Raw genomic sequence first — 21,003 nt, forward strand, 5'->3', positions numbered from 1 at the left:
ATTATAACCGGAGATGCTGAAGAATTATCTTTGCTTACTTTGATCAGGACTTTTCCTTCAACACTAGAATTAATCCTCCCACTTGGAGCTTCAACTTCCAACAGTTTCCATCTCTAAAAATGGCTACTGCACAGAAACAATCACTCAAGCAAGCTTCTCTGCACCAATCCTCGTTTGCCGATTTATACCATTCAAAGGCGGAAGGTAGCCAATCGCTGTTCATCATTTCCTTCATGTCAAATGGAGACGAATCTTGCGATCCCTCCTCGCAGCTTTGCGAAATGAAAATTTGTTTGCATCCTTTTAACTTGTTATTATGATCCAAGTAGGTATACCCGGGTGGACATTCACATCCATGTCTCTGATTCTCATCTAATCTGCAATAGCTGTTAAACCCCACAAGCCCCGCTTCCTTTATTCCCCGTAATGCTCGTACAAATATTTGAAGGTATGTAGCACATGGTGGACCACGACTGTGGCCATTGTGCCTAAAAACTCTATCATAATCAAGTGTTCCTCTTTGGTAGAAATCGTTTTTGTTTGTTGGAATTGCGCTAGATTCTGTGAGGTTAAATAGGGTGGTTCCATTTGCTGTCGTAAGGTAAATTTGGCCGGACTCATTGAAGACCATGTGAGCGGCCATTTGTTGAGTCCAGCTTAACCAGTAATAATTGTAAAAATCGTCAGTTGGGAAAGCAATTGTGTAAAGCACAAGATTACCCTCGGTTTGAGACCGAAGCTGAAACCTTCCACTCGAGTAATCATCGCTTTCTATCTGATGAGAAACAAGTGTGCTTCCTTGATTCAATATCTGTGTAGGCTATTGGGTGTCAGTGGGATCATCAAAGCTTGCCCATATATTAATACTGTTTCGGCTCACGAGTACTAAATTCCCAGTGTCGAGCATAGCTGCATAAGCGGCTCCGCTTCCCATGAATTCTGCTTTCCAAATCTCTCTGCCTTGAGGGTCGTTCAAAACGAGTTGACCATCAGTAGTTAGCTCAACTTTTGATCCTCTGTGCACCAAATTTGCTCCATTTTGCAGACCAAACTGTGGTCTTGTCAGGTACTTTGTTGAACCAGATTGCAAGCAAGAAACCTTTGATCCCTATGGGTTGGAACCGAAAAGCAAAATCACTTGCAGGTGATGTCCATGAAGAGTTGTCATTTAAAGCAGATAGAGATGAGCCCAAGCTAATGTTTTGGTAAGTCTGAGATATGGTAAATAGTGGTAGGTGAAGAAGAAAGAGAAACAAGAAGTGCAGTATACGATGAATGGCGGAAACCATTGAGGAAACTATCAAGAGTAGGAGAAGCAAAACAAAAGCTATGGAATTACTTGATTTATAGGCATGAAACTTGGATTAGAATCTCACTAGAAGATGAGAGACAAACATAGAGAAGATATCATGAGAGAGTTCATTAGTTCTCCAAGTTATTGGAAAGATTGCAGCACTATATATAGTGAATCCTTATCAGTGCTATAAGAAACAGATGTTTGGCTGCCCTAGCAATTGATTTCTATAGTTGATTTTGTTTTCAAGTATTTAAGGTATCAAAAAGACCCCATTTTCTGAAAATCTTTCAAACAAATGACCTGGTGAACATAGTCCAATAAGAAAATCTTTCCTTATTGGACAATTTTGAGCTTTTTTTTCTCAATGTTTTAGAAATGAGTGTCATGTCATCTTCATTGACGCACAAAATGAGATCAAAGCAAGTAACAGACCAAATGGCCCTGGTGAAGATAGTGTCAGACTAAACCCTTTAATCCGAAGTATAAATCAAACAAGAACACAAGAATCTCACGCGACACAAGATATACGTGGTTCGGTCAAAGCATCAACCTACGTCCATAGGCGTAAACGGCGATTTTACTATATTAACCAAAGAAGAACTAGGTTACAATTTCTCTCTGTCTCTCGTATATGTCTCACCACACTTTCGGGTTTCATCTCTTACCTTTTATATACTTAGAGTTATAAAGATATTAAACGGGTCAGATCCAAAACCAAACCAAATGGGCCCAATGTTAAACGGGTGGGGAAACCCCACACATTACCAATTAAATAGGTCATGCGGGTTGTTAACGGATTATTAAAAGATTCGGTTTGAATCCACGACAATCCCATATACAAGAATAGAAGACATAACCCAACACATAGTGATGTTGAAATGTTAAGGGAGTGTTTGGATCGAAATGCAGAACCTAATTCCTGATTCTGATTATGGATTAATTGTCTTAAGTGAACTATAAAAACTGATTTCCATAATCCTAAATCTCCTTCGTTTACACTTTTTTTGAAATTTGATTTTACAATTCGAAATCAGAAGCTCGTTTGGTTAAAATTGTTTTTGAAAACTAATCTTAATAGAAAAAATTACTTCATTAATTTTCAATAAAATTTCATGGTCAATAGGTATGTTTAAAGAGTCGTGATGGGGTGACATTGGGATTTATTAAGATTTTCACCTTTCTGACATAGGGTGCGCACATAACCGTAGTTGTGTTCCTTGAGATATGAGTAAAAGCATCCACGGTCATGTGTGCAACTTCACGTCAGAAATGTGAGAATCACAGTAAATCCAATGTCACTCCAACATTAGTGATGTTTAAATTATCCAAAGAATTATGATGATTTTGTAATTTTTATTAGCATAAATGGTCTAATTAGCATTTTCTCAACAGCGTCGAAATACTCAAAGGATGGAAAGCTAAGATTGCCTTGATTAGTGTAACAATGATGGGCTGTCGAAGCATTGAATGCGCACGGCAAACAAAAGAATGATACAAACACGCGTGCACAACCAACCATCCAAAATGTGATAAGTGTACACGGCGCATAAATGCCCCGCAACCGACACACACGATTATCAAGACTTGATAGTTGGCAGTGCGCTGCAAGAAGAAGTCATTAATAGCACCGCCATGGAAGTTTGAATGGTCAGACTTCAAATTTAATGCCAAAGGCAGAAGGCAAAAGGAAAAGTGAATGTTAACGATCCAATGGGGGGCTGCCACATGTCGATAATTAATAATTTGGTCTCGATCCCTCGGATCAAGATCCGAAACATCGAGAGGGAGTATTATGGAGGATATTTTTCAGACACTGACACATGGTAGTTATGAGATGATTCTATCGAGTCACATGTGAAGAAGATTTGACCAACCAGTAAAGATAAAAAAAGGGAGATCGAGTAATACGGGAAGAGAATCTTAAATCGAGATTTCGAGATTCTGAGGATCGGAGATATAGTTCGGTCACATCCTATCCATGAAAATTAGGAATTTAACCATATTTGCGACAATCAAGGGAAGTCTCTAAAAGGGAGGGAATGGATAAAATGGAAATTAAAGAGAAAATTAAGGAGGAAGTTACCAAATGATTGTCCCAATTAACCATATGTTGACTCTATCATTGTATATCTATAATACTCTATTTTGTAATATAAAAAAATTGAGCTCTTCTTCCAGTAAATCAGATTCAATGAATCATCAAAGAACGAGGGGTTCTCGTATCACACTTTTGTCGTTCTCATTGCTAAATGTATGCCTGTCATTCAAAAATTCCAAACTAAAATCACAAACTAAGATGAGAGTTTTGAGAAGGAGAGGAAGAGAAAAAGGGAGAGTCTTTCCATTACCTTAGGGTTGAAGCCGATTGTGAGAGAGCTCAGACAGAGAGAGCTCATCTCCTGTGTTTAGGGTTGAAGCCAATTGTGAGAAAGAGAGAAGATAGAGAGATAGTGGTCTTCGTAAGGTGTTCTTAGGGTTGAACCCGAGAGAGAGAGAGAGATCGTTCGAAAGTCTGGTTTTTCTCTTTAGGATTGAAGATGAGAGAGAGAAAGAGAGATTGAATGATAGGGGGTGATTCTTTTTTCTGGTTTGAAGAGTTTCTTTTTTCATTTAAATTTTTTTTGGAGGGAGGTGTTGCAATTACCTGATTTGTTTCAAATAAGAAACGTGTTTATAATAATTATAAGTCATGTTTTCACATTGAGCCTTGATCTGACCATTGAATTGCTCAACATCCAACGACTCGACCTCATCAATTTCATGTTTGTTGTCACATCTGGGCGTGGAACCACTCTCAATGATATTTTCTTATAATTCCCCAACCCCACAAATTACATTGCGTTTGGATAGAACTTCTTGAAGACTTCTGCTCCTACGGAGAGCTAGTAAACGTTTAGATAGGTTTTTACTCTTGCGCGGAGAGGTTTTTGTTCTTGCGGGGAGAGATTTTTTGCTCTTTGTTGAGAAGCTCCAAGAATCTGCGTAGGTGTTTGGATATGACTCCTTGGCTACTTCTGACTCTTGCGGGGAGTTAGAAGTCGTTTGGATGCGTTTGGATGAACAACTCATTCGAAGAGTTACTCCGTGCAAGAGCAAGAAATTACTCTTTGCGAAGAAGTCGAGAAAACCTATTTCTCAAAATTCATCTTGCGGGGAGTCAATATCTAACGGTTTGTTTTACCAAAATACCCTTAACTTTATGAATATTAAATTTTTTTTTTTTTTAATTTTGAGTATAATGGATTTAAACACATTATATTAATATTTAATATTTAAAATATTATATTATATTATATTAATATTTATAGTTAAAATGTCAAAAATAATATAGTTTGAAGGCATATTATGACACTAAAAGACAGTCTGTCAATTTTTTTTTTTAAATTTTGAGTATAATGGATTTAAATACACTATATTAATATTTAATATTTAAAATATTATATTATATTATATTAATATTTATAGTTAAAATGTCAAAAACAGTATAGTTTGAAGGCATATTATGACACTAAAAGACAATCTGTCAATTTTTTTTTTTAATATTATGTCATATTATGTCAAAAATAGTCTGTCATTATTTTTTTAAAATTTTGAGTATAATGGATTTAAACATATTATATTAATATTTATTATATTAATATTTATAGTTAAAATATCAAAAACAGTATAGTTTGAAGGCATATTATGACACTAAAAGACAAAAAACAGTAACTGGTATAATATAAGGGTATTCTGGTCTTTTTTCTAGAAGTCATGAGAAGTCAGTATGGTTCCCAAACAAACTTCCAGCACAAAAGTACTTCTGCCAGTACTTCACAGCCCTTTCTGCACAGAATTACTTTTTCAGCTTCTCCACAGAGTACTTCAGCTCCTGTTCTTTGGAACAGTAGTTCTGCTCTTGGTATCCAAACAGGCCTTTATTCTTATTTTCTTTTCGACATTTCCTAAGTGCAATCAAATGCTTGGAACAATTTTTCCACGAAATTTAGTTTCACTTCCTTGAAAATAAATACCCTGCAAATCATATGAGCCCTAGTGTTAAGAAAACAATTTTTCAACAACCATGGTTGAATGACAAAGCAAACCCAACCAAATCATAATTTTCACCAAATAATTTATTTTTCCAAGCAAGATATAAGAGCCTTTTTTTAATTAACTAAAATAACGGTCAAGTCTTAAATGTGGGAAAGCCCCCTCAACATCACAACAATTATATAATGGACGAGAAGATGTGAAATAATTAGTCAAATCGTGTGAGCTGAAAAAGTTGTATGAATTTGTCAGAGTTGTCTCAAAAAAAAAAAAAAAAAAAAAAGGCACAAAGTCACCTGACTTCAATTAAACCTTAAAAAAGTCTTTCCATCTCAACCACGCATATACATATGGGGAGGCGTTTGGAGGCCCTAAAGAGAGCCTAACATTGTGCCAAACATTTTTCAATGTATGGGTTAGAGATTTCATAATGGGCTGATTTTATGTAAGGATGATCTTTATGATGAGAAAATCATCTTCATCAAAAATCAGTCCATTATGAAACTTCTAACATTATCAAAAGTGGTTTATAAAAAACGGACAGTCCACAATTCTTCAACTTGTAAACTAAGGTTAGAAATTTCAGAATGAGCTGATTTTTGTTGAGGATGATCTCTTCACCATAGAGACCATCCTCACAAAAAATCAACCCATTATGAAACTTCTAACCCCTATCTTAAAAAATGTTTGGCATAATGTTTGGCTCTCTTTAGGGCCTCTGAACACTTCCTATATATATATATATGGGTAGCGTTCAATGGCAAACTTTTTAGCAAAACATTTTTCAAAACATGAGTTAGAAGTTTTGGAATGGGCTGATTTTTGGTGAGGATGATCTCTACGGTGAGGAGATCATCCTCACCAAAAATCAGTCCATTCCAAAACTTCTAACTTATGTTTACAAGTTGAAAAATCGTGGACCGTCCATTTTTTGTAAACTATTTTTGATGGGGTTAGAAGTTTTGGAATGGGTTGATTTTTGATGAGGATGATCTCCTCACCGTAGAGATCATCATCACCAAAAATCAGCCCATTCCAAAACTTCTAACTCATGTTTTGTCAAAAAGTTAGCCATTGAACGTGACCCTATATATATATATATATATGGGTCCCGTTCAACACCCTAAGCTTTACCACACACTTTAACAAACGTGTTTTGTCCTACATGGGTTAGAAGTTTTGGAATGGGCTGATTTTTGGTGAGAATGATCTCTATGGTGAGGAGATCATCCTCACCAAAAATCAGCTCATTCCAAAACTTCTAACCCCATCAAAAATGGTTTACAAAAAATGGACGGTCCACGATTTTTCAACGTGTAAACATGGAGCTAAACATTTCGGAATGGGCTGATTTTTGGGGAGGATGATCGTCTAATCATAGAGATCATCCTCACCAAAAATCAGCCCATTCCAAAACTTCTAACCCATGTAGGATAAAAAACGTTTGTTAAAGTGTGTGGTAAAACTTAGGGTGCTGAACATTTCCCTATATATATATATATATAGGTCCCGTTCAACAACAAACATTTTGGTAAAACATTTTTCAAAACATGGGTTAGAGGTTTTGGAATGGGCTGATTTTTGGTGAGAATGATCTCTACGATGAGGAGACCATGCTCACCAAAAATCAGCCCATTTCAAAACTTCTAACCCCATGTTTACAAGTTGAAAAATCGTGGACCGTCCATTTTTTGTAAACCATTTTTGATGGGGTTAGAAGTTTTGGAATGGGCTGATTTTTGGTGATGATGATCTCCTCATTCTGTCGCAATTAAAAAACCACTCTTTTTAAAACGATCCCATTTGCAACTGTAGCGGGAGTCGTTTTTTTTGAAAAATGACTGTTCTGGATAGTCGTTTTTTTGAAAAACGAATGACGTAGTGCATCACCCCTTTATAAACTGTTGCGAAAGCACCACTACCTAATTCTTCTTTAAATCCATCCGTAGCTTTCTCAAGCTCTTTGTATGTAAAACTTTGCATATTCATCCCTGACGTGATTTGGCCCGGGTAAAGTTTCTTCGATTTCTTACGGTAGGTGAAGAAAGCAAAGGGAGACAGCGACACGAAGTTCAGAAACACCAAGCCTCCTAAAAGAAGTGACCCAATAAGGATCAAAGTCGAACGATCTTTCTTCATTAAAATTATAATCGGAGATATCGAAGAATTGTCTTTCCTTACTTGGATCATGACTTTTCCTTCAACACTAGAATTAATCCTCCCGTTTGAGAGTGAGAGCTTCAACTTCCAACAGTTTCTATCTCTAACAATGGCTACTGCGCAGAAACAATCACTCAAACAAGCTTCTCTGCACCAATCCTCATTTACCGATTTATACCATTCAAAGGCAGAAGGTAGCCAATCGGTGTTCATGATTTCCTTCATGTCAAATAGAGACGATTCTTGCGATCCCTCCTCGCAGCTTTGCAAAATGAAATTTTGTTTGCATCCTTTTAACTTGTTATTATGATCCAAGTAGGTATACCCGGGTGGACATTCACAACTACACTACGTGAAAATCCCCAATTTTAAGCGAAAAAATTGATGGGTCTCGCCCGTCAATTTTTAATACTTAAATTCCGCGGCCTTTCGACCACGTTTCCCGTCTCTCGCACGATTTCACTCACTCTCACTCTCTTTCTCATGATCTCATCTCACTCTCTTTCTTTCTGTCTCTCTCTCATTCTCATCGATCGATTGATCGATCGACCTCTTCATCTCTTTCTCACAGTCGTTCTCTTGATCGATCGACCTCTCCATCTCTCTCTCTCTCTCTCACACACAGTCTCTCCCTTGGTAGATCTCATCTCCCACTCTATTTGATCGATCTCTCTTTCGATCTGCTCCCTCAATAGATCTCTCTCACTTCCATGTCTCTCTGACGCAATCGCAATCGCAATCGGATTTGAAGTCTCTAGGGTTTCGATTTCTCTCACGCAATTGGATTGTACTCTCTAAGGTTTCGATCTTTGTCACAATCCGTCGTCTTAGATTGGAAGCTGAGTTTTTGCTAAGGTGTTCTCACTCTTCAAGGTATGATCGACTGTAAATCTTGATTTGAAGAGAATCGACTGTAAATTCGATGATGATTTGTTAGTTTACTAGTGCGTGTGCGTCTTACGATTAAATCTATCTTCGATTCTTTTAATGATTCATTTTGTATTATTTTGATGTTTTAATGGTGGATTCTGTGAAATTGATTTCCAAATGTTGAATTAGATGGTCAGATCCTTGAGAAATCATAGCCATGTAGATTATAGATTGGACTTTTGTTATAGGAAGCCAGCATTTGTTCTTGAAAGAAAAAAAATCTAATTTAGTCATACAGGAAGTTCAATTATTATTGATAAGGTCCCAATAATATCATTTTGGGACCGTAATTTCACCGAGATTACCATCGTATAAATACTAGTTCCCTTAAAATAATAATAAATTTTATTAAATCCCAAATTAATGTGGCTAATAATAGTTTGTTACTAATTTCAGGTAAAAAGGGCACATTCGGAAACCAACAAAAGAAATAACAATTACTGTTACAACATGCAAGCAAAAAGGAAACATCCGGCAAAATCTCGAGGATTTTGGACGTCACGTCACCGCGCCGCGGTCCTCTCGAGGAATTTGTCCTCGAGATTTTTGCAGAAGCTTCCAATTGCTTCGGTGGTTGTAACTGAATGGGTAGTTCGAAGCGAATCATCCGAAAAGTTGACCCGATTACCCGAATACGAATGTTATAAATTGGAGGGTTGATTTTAGAGAAGGGGTCTTCTCCTCTTCTCTTCTTCCATAATTTTTGGTTTTTATTCTTTTAATTTCTCTGTAATTTTTCCTTTTGGTGAGATCTTGAGTGTAGTGAGAACATCAAGAGGAACCATTCATTGTTTGTGTAATTGTTGGGAGAGCTATAAAAGAAGCAATTCGGATCGATCATCTTCTTCACCCATGTTCTTTGATCTTTTATTAATTTCTGCAATTTTAATTCTTGCGATGATCGGCTAGACCTTCCTTAGAGAGGTCAAGAATGCCAGAGCAATTTCATCCTACCAATGTTGTTTGATTCTTTATTTCTAGTTTACATGTTAATTCTGAAAATCCTCTTAGGATAAGATTAGCAAACTTATACATTCAAATCAAGCTTAGATGATTGTTACTTAGATAAGTTCAAGAACAATCATGCTATGTGAAGGATTGAAGTATAAGTCAGCTACACTTGTTTGAAGTTGGGATTTTCATGAATACTCTTCGGTTACCATCAATGTTTAATTCGATTTATCATCCGATCCACGAGCAATGACTTGCTACGTGGATTGAGTTATAATTAGAATAAATCAGCATTTTGGATGAATTGCAATGGTTTGATTGACTTCTCTAATCCCTCTCTCTTAGATTTTCAATCTTTCTTTTCTGTTTTTAATTTCAATTGCAAGTAATTTTCATTTCATTTGTGCAACAAATCAATTTTGTTTTTAAGAAAAATCTGTTTTCTAATTCTATTTTTGTTTCTAACCGAATGAATCTTTGAATCTTCATTGTCCCTGTGGAACGAATTCGACTTGCCCAAAGTTTTAATTCACATCTTAATCTCTGCATTTATTTAGCAAGATCTACAATCGATCAATTATGCTTAAGGTTCACTTTAAATCTTTCACACTTTTCTATTGATTTTTGTTTATTTGCTTTTAGCGAATTGGAGTGGATTTCTTCTCTGTTGGTATTTATCTCAAATCTCTGTAATTGTTCAGGTAGACAAGATGACACGTCTGAGAGACTCAATGCTCTTTTTGAAAGATTCATGAATCAGCCATGAGCTTTGGTTGGCAGGTCCTGAATATGGAACTCATAGAGGTAAAATCTTTTATTACAAAATCTACTTGAAAGCTTTTTTTCCCCTCTTTTTATCTGCTTTGGCTACGGTTCTTATACTTTTCTTTCTCTAACTGTTCCCTCAAATTTGGCCTTGATTTTGTGTAATTGTTCCTCCAATTTGGCGCCTGACTTCTGCACTCAATCTTTCATTATAAAATATGAATGTACACCCAAAGGTTTCCTTGAATATATCAATCAATCAACTGTCCCTGCACTATGGAATTTACTTTTCACAAGTGAACTAGTACTCCATTAACATTGTCTGTATTTCTTTTTGCAAATTTACAATATATATCATTGTCTGTATTTCTTTCTGCACTTTTGATGCGGACATACTTTGTTTTTTCTGTGCTATTCATGCGGACTAATTCTTGGGTAGCTACCAAACAGGTGCACCGTGTACTGGTAGACATAGTTTCTGCTTCTGCAAATTCGACACCGGGTCTCGGAAGATATCCTCCATTTAAGAGATAGATAGTTATGCATTATATGGTTGGGAATTTCCATCGATGCTTCTTATTTTTGCTGCATTGGATGTGTTTAAGAATGAAGCAAAGAAGATGGTGGTTGCACTAGTTGATATGGAACGTGCTTTTGTTCCTCCCCAACACTTCATCCGTTTAGTGCAGAGGAGGTATGCTCAATAATTATTTTTTTTTATATATAAATCCATACTATTTCATGATAATATCACTTTGATTTTTTATTTTTTTAGTCAATTCCATGTTGATAGTTTAGTGTTGACATGATCCCAATTGACACAGATAATTGTTCCAGGATTTTTAGCTATGTTGACAGGGGCCATCTAACATACCTTAAGCCACATTAACACATAACTCCTAAAAAAATTTCACAAGCTTTCCATAACTTTCTTGGTTTTTGTTCATTTGATGATTAAGTTATTTGAACTTATCATTCCTTTTGTATTGAGATCATTTACTTAAATGGTAAAATCATAAAAAATAAAAGATAAAAAAATAAGGGGAGTCTAGGGAAAAACATCTCTCTTAAAATAATCTGCAGAAGAAAAATCTGAATCTTGGAATGATTGGAGTTGTGGATTGAATGAAGAAATATGAATGTGAGTTGTTCATTTCGTCTTCTGTACAAGATGCGCCAAAGAGATGTTAAGGCTTTTTGTTTGAAAGTGGGTGCACTTAATGAAAAGTCAAGGACATTGATGTAATTTTTGTTCTTTGTTGTTGTTGTTTAAGGTGGTGCACATACGTCAGATTGTAGGTGCAAATAGAACAGACATTCTTATGTATCAATATTGGCCTACTAGTTGGGATTGGTGCATGCCTTTCTGCACTCGCCTGATTAATCAACTCGTCAACCCGATCGCAATGATTCCCAATGATGGATGCGTATTCCATTGCTTTATTTTGTTACCAGATGTGTTTCAGAAATCCGGATGAGGTATCTCGAATTGACAAAACCTTAGAAATCACACTACGCTAGGAAAATACGACCCCAGAAACATAGAAATCATCATCTTGCAAATCAAAAAGAAGCTTCACGATAAAAATCACTAAAAATTGACCAAATTACCAAAATACCCCTAACCTCAAAATAACCCTAGAGCCTACGTTAAGCTTAGGAAATCCCATTCAAACACATAAAATAACAAATCGAAACCAAATAAATCATTTCGCCAATTTTCACAGAATTCGACAAAATTACGAAAATGCCCCTCATAAAGTTCATGAACATTTCGCACAAAAAAATTTCATAAATAACAAAAACTAATATTTCCATTGAATTCCTTACGAAAAATTGATTCTAAAACATCCTAGAACATTAAAAACCGACTTAAAACGTGAAAAGTCCTCTCCGGGGGTAAAACGATAATTTCACAATTTTTCATAATTAAAAATTCCGAAATTAATAAATAAAATATTAAATAATTAAAGTGAAACATTGATGAAATTAATTTAAAAATTTGAATTAAAAAATCGATCAATCGGGCTTTCAAGTAAAATTGTTGAGGGTTCGTGAGATATTTCTTTAAGGACCCCTCCATTTGGGGGTCCAAAGAATTAAAGATATTTTAGAGGGGGGTTCTTCAAAAATTAAAAGTAAATCAAGCAAGACTGAAGTCAAGGTATTAAAGTCAATCAAGTGAGACTGAAGTCAAAATTAAAGTCAATTAATGAAGACTGAAATCAAGATATTAAAAGTCAATCAATTAAGACTGAAGTCAAAACATTAAAAGTCAATCAAATAAGACCAAAAGTCAGAATAGAACTCTAATTAAATAATAACTCTATCTAATAGAGTTCTAACTTAAAAATAATTCTACCTAAAACAAGTCAAACTAAAACACAACTCTAATTAAAAGATCTCTAATTAAACACTAACTCTATCCAAATCAACCCCTAAAAACATCTATAAATAGAGGTGCTCACACCCTATTTTCGTATCAAATCAAAAACCCTAAGAGAAGTAAGTCTAGAAGCTCCCCTAGCCCCCCATAAACCTTAGTTTTGGAGCCCCAACTCCTTACCTAACATCCCCCCTTCAATTTTAGTCTAGAAAATCCCTAAAATCCCTCCAAAAACACCCCTAAATCCGCAACAAACTTGAAGAGTTCAGATTCAAAAACAAGGAGATACCTTAATCTAGGAGATCCGAAGTCAAATCCGGAGACAGAACGACGCAAGGGAGTACAGTACAAGGAGCTCTTTTTATCAGATATGAGGGAGCAAAATCCTTGCTATCGGAAAGGTATGAAATTTTTTATTTTTATTTTTATCTAGGTTTTTAGCAATGTGATATATTTGGGAAGTTAGTAGAGACCGGCTTTGGCCGGGCGGGGTTGGTGCCTAACACCTTCCAACCCCGTAACATGATCCCCGAATTCAGATTTTTTTATGGTAGATTAGTTCTTTTTATCCATGTTAGAGTCAGTTTGGTTCCTAGACCATAATAACTAGGTGGCGACTCCCAAACCTCAAGGGTCAAAAGCGGATCCGCGCACCCCGCGGATCGAGGGCGCTTTCACTTTCTAGAGATCCATTATCTAGGGAATCACCAATTAAATCTGAATCACATTAGACACCAAAATTTGATTAATACTGAGTTTTTCCCCCGTAAGGGTCACTTTCTTCTGCTTTTCTACCCATTACTAAGAGATCACACATCAAGATTTTGTTCAAAGAAGTCTTTCTGGGGCATAAATATTATACAACCAGGTGCTTTAAAGTACATATAATACACACAATTCTATTCTTGTATACCTAATAAAGCTCTTCATATATAAAACACACAACAATAGAACACCAACAACAACAACGATAAAAATAGATGGTTTAGTCTGCACTTTCTTTTTTTCTTCAACATTTACTTATTGTTGCACTTTCACACCAGAGGCTGATTTGGGTGAAATGAGGCTTCCCACGTGTGGAAATGCTAGAAATGAAGTAGCAAGGTAATGATACAATCTCTGCTGAATCTCAACTTGTACACTTTGTCATCTGACCTTTTGCCTTGTTGGGTGTGCTTGCATGGCAGGTCAAACAATCCCTTATAAAATATATATATTTTTTGTTTTGGAGGGGAGATTGCATGGGGCTTTTACCTGGGTTCTCCTCTCCTCTGTTGTGTGTGTTTTGCTTCTATTTTTACTTCTATGATATTTTTGAATTGTACATCAACAAGTAATAGGTTGTTTGTGATAATAATGCTCTATGAAGAATTGGCAAAGCATGATAAACACTATTTATTTCATAAAAAAGGAAAACAAAAAGAACAAGAGTAAAGTACATACAAAACTAGTTCAAATTCATTTAATTATACATTTTTTAGATATATATTTGAACAAGTTAATATTTTAATTCACATGTTTAGTAGACTTGATATTCATGGTTACTACCTCAATCTTAAAGTACTTGGTTAATCCTACATATCGGCTAAAGAATTTATACTTTTTAGCACACTCGTTACACATACATGTTTTCTATCATTTGGTTGAGATATTTTATGTATCCTTAGCATATATATAATCCCTTTTATTATTATCTCTATTAACTAACTTCATAAGAGGCTGAAGAGTATGCACTTGCAGAAACAACCAAATTGGCACTTTTTTTAAATCCTGTATAGGTGTTCTGCCAGGCATTGCTAACTAGGCTTCTTTGCTAGATTGGACTCTCGAGGGAATGTAGTATTGTATTTGTTTATTTAAATTGGGTTATTTTATTTTGCATCATTTGATATTTGCCTCTATGAGGGATCCTAATGTCGTGGTGTTCCTTTGTGGATTGTGTGGCTTTATTGAACTTTTTTTCCTTTATAGTCTGATGTAGACGAAGTATATTAAAAGTTCTATGTAGTTTATTTACTTGGTTTGTGCCTCCATCTCACGCGCACTACTTGGGTTGTATTTCTCTTTAAGCTCTTCAATCATAGTTGTTCTAAATCTAGTCTTAAATAGTTCATGTCAGTCGATGTCCAGCATTGTTACCTAATTGGTAACACTCCATTAAGAATTTTATTAAACACAGATCTGATTGGAATCCGATTGGATTGTTATTTTTAATTCTAGACCAGATTTAATGTGATAATTATTGGTAAAATCTATGAGTATTGATGCCATGGACCTGGGTTCAAAAGGGTTCAGCCCCCATGAGGGAGCCAACCCTTCATCTAATCAATCACAAAGGTGGTTCTCCCACTATCTTTCACAGTTGGTAAATTTGAAGTAGGGAAATAGTGTTGTATGAGTTGATACGATTGTGCGATCCTTCTATTTTGGGTATTTTATCACTTTTGTTGACCTTGTGCTTGTGTTTTTGTCCATTTGTTACTTTCACTATGATTAATTAGTTTCTACCTGAATTGCTTAGTGATGCTTTGGTATTCTTTAATCTTCTACTGATATTTGTGTACTTAACCAATGTGATATTCTCAAATCAACTTATCTCTATATCATAAGTTCCGTGGTGAATGAATATGTAGATTCATGCTTTCGTTTGAGCATATTTTTTGCAACAAATAACCGTACAATAGTATTAAGTGAGATGTATGTAAGCTGTCATCTCTGTTTATTGTTAGATCTGTAAAAAATTGCAGCCAGATAATGCGTTCTGTTTTGTTGTGGTTTTGTTGCTCTAGGTTCCAACAATGGCGTAATTTACTTAAGTAGAGTTTAAGCAAGCACATCAATTTTGAATTGTCTGCATCTAATCCATTTATATTCCGAGCAATTAGATGCATGTCATCTTCCAAGCTATTCATTGGACCATCTGTTCTTTGGAATCCATAGACCATCTGTTCTTTGGTTCCTTGTTTTCTTCTTCTACATGGAAATCGACTTTGAGTTGGTTTAATAGGATTTTACCTCGGCAATGTTCGTTATGGTTGGTAGCCCTTCTTTTTTTCTTCTCTCTTTTGTATCCTTGAGCATATTGGATATTTTGTGTTGTGAAAGTGTGTATTGGGCTCGTTGGTTTTTATCTAAATAGTTTTTTGTAAGCAAATTTAATCTCGTCTCTCCATGTTTTTTGAGTGCCTTTTTGATTGGTTAAACTTTCTTTCATTTAATATTAGAGTTCTAAATCCATGCCTATACTAAGCAATGCCATAACTTTAGCAATACATGTTGTTGTGTGCCTTCCCTAGTCAGAATAACTACTACTTCATAGCTTAACAATATTCTCAAGATTCTACATCCCACCTCTCAATAAATTTTATTTATATAAAATAAAAACCCTACATCGTCCAATTTATGCATTTACAATCTGTTTTTAGACTTTTGTCCACAGTCTAGAAGCTTACTATTAAATGGCATATGATTGTTATAGTCACCGATAAAGGAATTTTTGCTTGTGTTGTGGAAAACTATGCCCTTGGAACTCTTGAAGGTGGTCTCCAACAAACAACAGGGATAATTGAACTTGGTAGGGCATTTGCTCAGGTTTAGTTTCCTTGTCTTTACGTTTTGCTCGATTACTTGTTCATATTTTTTTCTTGATTTTTGATTGGTATGAGTTTTGGAACGTTGCATTTGTAATATCTACTGTAAAGATAAACATATTAGAAGCTTAATCTAGTTGTTCCTTATTGACTATCCATTATGATGAATGGATGTTGCTAGTGTTGATCAGGATGGGAATACCGATGAATGCCGGCTCTATGGCATGGATGGGACCTTGCTTTGTTGTGATGGATGCCCTTCGGTTTATCATTCCAGATGTATTGGTCTAGTCAAAGTGCTTATACCGGAAGGTTCATGGTTTTGTCCTGAGTGTACAGTTTGTAAGATGGAGCCGGATCTTAGAATTGGAACAGGTCTAAGAGGAGCGGAATTCTTTGGCATTGATCCATATGGGCAGGTTTTCTCGGGTATCAACAACCACTTACTTGTGTAAGTCTTTCAACTTGTTTGCTCTTTTTTACTCGTTTTGTCTTATTCCTTATGATTTTGCTGGAATGCTTGGTGGTCCTTTGCACTATTTCTGAGCATTGTTTATTTGTAGTTTCTCTCACTCTCTCTCTTGTGTTAAGTATAAAAATTTATTGATTAAGAAGTCAACAGGAGACCGAGGTAGCTCCCAAACAAGGAAAATAAGAACCTGAAAAAGAAAAAAAAACACACACACAAAGGCCAATGGCCATAAACAACCCCAGCCAAAGCCTGTTACAAATGCATAAAGAGTCCCACTTCAACAAAAATCCCTCAAAAAAGACTCCTTTGAAATCTTTACATATTGCTCCAGTGGCAGAGAAGGCCCAATATCTCTAAAATCACATCTTGAGGAGAGTTTTCCTTTCCTTGAAACACGTTTTTGTCCCTTCTCTTTCCATAGCCTCCTACACACGGCAATTGGAAGAATAACCCATAAGTATCTTTTCCTATTGGAGAAAATATTGTGAGTCCAACCAAGAAAGAGGGGAAAGACTGGAAATCTGCAATAACCCATAAGTAGAGTCTCTCTCTCCCTCTCTTGATAAGCTAAAATTTTATTAGGGAAAAAAAACAGGGTCATGTACAAAAACTTATCAAAAGAAAAAAAAAAAAAAACAATCGCAAGCCCCTAGTTCGCCTCCAAATTACAAACGTGCTCCCATCTAACAACAAAATCCTAAAAAAAGTCCCCTTGAATTCCTTAAAATAACAAACCCTAGGCAGCATGGATAGAACAAGTTCCTCTCTCTCTGTCTCCCACCCCAAGGCAGCATGACATTTACTATGAAGATTGCAGTTTTTTTTCTTCTTCCAATTTCTCTAAGGGCTCGCCACTGCTTGTTTATGGTGCTTTGAAATTAATGATTGCAGGGTCAAGGCATGCGAGTACTTTCTTCGTCTGTACAACATGCAACCTTGTACTCAAGTATCTGCAAAAGTATTTTACAGTACTGGGAAATACCTGAAGATACAATAGTTTTAGTTGCATTAGAAGAAAATCAAGTTTCTGAGGCTCATGCTTCATCTAACCCCAGGAAAATCGTCTCTGCAAAAAGTGTGCTTCAATTAAAAGCATTCTCATCAGCATCCCTTCTTTTCATTTGGCCAAATTCAGAAAAGAAACTAATGGAGGTCCCAAGGGAAAGATGTGGTAGGTGTCTTTCATGCAAGGCTCCCATTACAAGCAAGAAAGGGTGTTTATTAAACATGGCTGCCTCTAATGCCATAAAACGACCAGCAAGGATCCTTGTTGGCCTTCGTTCCTTAAAGAATGGAGAGGGAAATCTTCCTGGTATTGCAACATATATTTTATACATAGAGGAGAGTTTACGTGGTCTCGTAGTTGGGCCCTCTTCCTGAGTGCAAGTTACAGAAAACAATGTGGTAAACAAGTTGAAAATGCTTCAACTTGCACTACGATAAAGTTTCTCTTACTCAAGGTAAAGTTTTCCTTTTAAAACACTTTTCATTTTGTTTACTTTGTTCATACTTCTCAGTATTATTTGACTTCTATAAGTTGCGATTGCAAAATAAGTATTGTTTACTTGTAAAATGGAGATCATTGTTGAAAGTTTGTTTACATCATTTGTTATTGAGTACTCCCCCCACCCCCACCCACACCCCACAATGCATGATTGAGTATGCTTTGATACCATGTCATTTTTAGGTGTGTGGATAGTTATATCCGAAGTCTTTGCTCTCTGATAGAGGCGGTCTTGAGTTGATGCATATCCTACATTTCATTTGCTTTTTTGGGTTTATCATATATGTATCAGGAGTTAGTGAAATCGAAAATGAATGCACTTGAATTAGTAAAAGCACGGCTTTACATAAAAATGAATGCTTGCTTGTATCTTGAATCTTTTTAATGTTACACTGTCACTTCCACAAACCATTATGATGGTTCTGCTCTATGTCTCTTGATGAAACATTAATTTCATTTACCAGTAAGGCAGTGATTGATCAATCCGTTGTTACCATTTACTTAACGGCTATTCTGCATTCTTCCTTATAGATCATTATTCCATGTACACAATTTACTTGAAACTTCCACTGTTTAAGTGCCAAACTTCCAAACCTTTCTTGTCGTCAAAATGCATTACATATTTGCACATATCCCTAGAATTCTACAGAATAGGGGAAAACTTAAAGACAACATTATTACAATTCCAGCAACTATTGTTTTTGGCCATCCTAGATACATGTTTAGGTGTCACCACAATTTTCTGCTATTCGAAAATGCTGTTTTTTTTTTTTTTTTTTGCAGTGTTATTTGTGAATTTTAGAAAGTAGTTCCAAATGCATTTGATTGCATATCTCAATATAATCGATCATATTTACCTATGTAATTTTCATCACCTGCTGTTCAGGATTTACTTTCTCATTTTCAGTATTGAGGAACTACACTCTTAAGTCATAACTTGTAAACTAGGCAATTGATGACAATCTCTTTTAAGCACTTGTTGCTCCAAGTGACTTTTTGGGCTAGAGTTAACTTCTATTTAATCTCTATGATAGAATATAGTACATTAGTAATGATTTTCTAAATAAGTTTATTTTTTCATTTGATGCAGTAACATCAGTTATTATATGTATAAGATCCTTATATTTTCCTCTTTCAAATTTACTAGATTCTGCAATCACTAAGCAAGCAAGCTAGCACCTTGTTGTAGATTCTACAACTAAAGAATTCAAATATAATTGTATAACTACTTGATGCACGCCTTTTGAAAATATAGTCCTTCTCAACCTTTCTGGTAAAATCTTTGTAGTGCATCTGATCCTACATGATTTGATCTGTCATTTGATATGAGAAGTTAGTTTGGTTATCCATGACCTTGGATCTTTCTTTATGCTATTTATGGAGTAGTTTCTTCTTTTTTTTTTTCCCGAATTCGTGAAGAATTTGTACATGTCAATATTAATTAATTTGGACATTTATTGATTAGGCGAAGATCTTGTTTCTTAGATTTCTTGAAATTGGGTTTAGGCTGTTTGTTATTCTCAAATGACTTGTTCTTGTAGTCTCACTCAAGACTTTCCTTCAATAAGGTTAGTATAGTTCAATTTCTACATTTTGATGATTCTCACATTCCCAACATAGATCCATTGTAGTACTTTAGGCCACTCCCAACATAGAACCATGTTCTCGTATTTTTTATAACATAATTCTTATTTTTTAACATTTGTGAATAAAATCTAGTTATATTCTTTTATTACTTTGGGTTGATATCTCGATATATCAAATCTTTTTCGTGTAGGTACGAGAGCGCTATTAGGATTTCTTTCAGAACAGTAGCAATGTGGGGGGAAATCCAAACCTTGAGAAAAATAAGAAGATGTGATAGAGTGAAGAGAACCAGAAGAGATCAAGGGCATCACGACCATTTGCTTCTAACTGTGTTTTATTTCTAAATAATTATGTGACGTAATTTCATTTGTAACTGCCCAATTGTTTCAATTAGAGCTTGTTTAGTAATGAAATTTCAATATATAATATCAATTTTGAATTGTTTAGTTTAATTTGAAGCTTGTTTTATGATTTTTGTTTTGTTTGTTATTTTTCTGATTTGTTTATATTATTATTTCATTTATTGTGATTGGTGAATTAAAGGACCGCCTATTGTTTGTTAAACCTCCATATTTGACGGTCATATTCTATGGATTTTTTTTAAAGCCCATTTACAAGAAAATATTTGATAGTTCAGGGCCGTAAAAAAAAAATTCTACAAGAGAATATTTGACGAGCATATTTGACGGGAGGGTCCGTCAAAATTTGAGAAATTTGACGGGCTAAGACCGTCAAATATGAGCTTTTTTCACATAGTGTGAAGTGTTGGTTAAATTGCACAAACGTATATACGAAACTTACAATTATTTTTTCAAATCGTTTGAAGTTAAAAAATTTCAAACAACAGACTTTGTGAGCAAAAAAAAAAAATTGACTTAAACGAAGTGTTGGTTAAATTGCATTAACATATATACGAAATTTACAATTATTTTATCAAATCGTTTGATGCTAAAAAATTCCAAACAATAAAAATTTGATTCGCAAAAAAGATAAATTGACTTAAATTAAGTATTAGTTAAATTGTATAAATGTATATACGATACTTACAACTATTTTCTTAAATTTTTTGAGGTTAAAAAATTTCAAACAACGACTTCGTGAAAAAAAAAGACAAATTGGCATGAATAAAGTGTTGGTTAAATTGTATAAACGTATATACAAAACTTACAACTATTATCTCAAATCGTTTGAAGCTAAAAAATTTCAAAAAACAAAGACTTTTTGAGTAAAAAAAGAAAAATTGACTTGAATGAAGTGTTGGTTAAATTGCATACACGTATATACGAAACTTACAACTATTTTCTCAAATTGTTTGAGACTAAAAAATTC

General features: G+C 35.1%; 1 long non-coding RNA gene across 6 annotated transcripts; it reads left to right on the forward strand.

The window, feature by feature from the left end:
- Positions 1 to 8,109: 8,109 nt before the first annotated feature.
- Positions 8,110 to 20,126, forward strand: LOC147381934 (uncharacterized). Of its 6 annotated transcripts, none has more exons than XR_015174253.1 (4): positions 8,110 to 8,288; positions 10,072 to 10,829; positions 13,565 to 13,625; positions 19,865 to 20,126. It is a non-coding gene; the product is annotated as an uncharacterized LOC147381934 (long non-coding RNA). The 6 variants fall into 6 exon arrangements; XR_015174255.1 differs by lacking the exon at positions 8,110 to 8,288 and adding an exon at positions 8,338 to 8,362; XR_015174256.1 differs by lacking the exon at positions 8,110 to 8,288 and having other exon boundaries at positions 9,986 to 10,431; positions 10,586 to 10,829.
- The last annotated feature ends 877 nt before the right edge of the window (positions 20,127 to 21,003 follow it).

This window comes from Akebia trifoliata, unplaced genomic scaffold (assembly GCF_017979445.1).
Source record: "Akebia trifoliata isolate Shusen 1 unplaced genomic scaffold, ASM1797944v1 Contig00135_ERROPOS630964, whole genome shotgun sequence".
Classification (NCBI taxonomy): Eukaryota; Viridiplantae; Streptophyta; class Magnoliopsida; order Ranunculales; family Lardizabalaceae; genus Akebia; species Akebia trifoliata.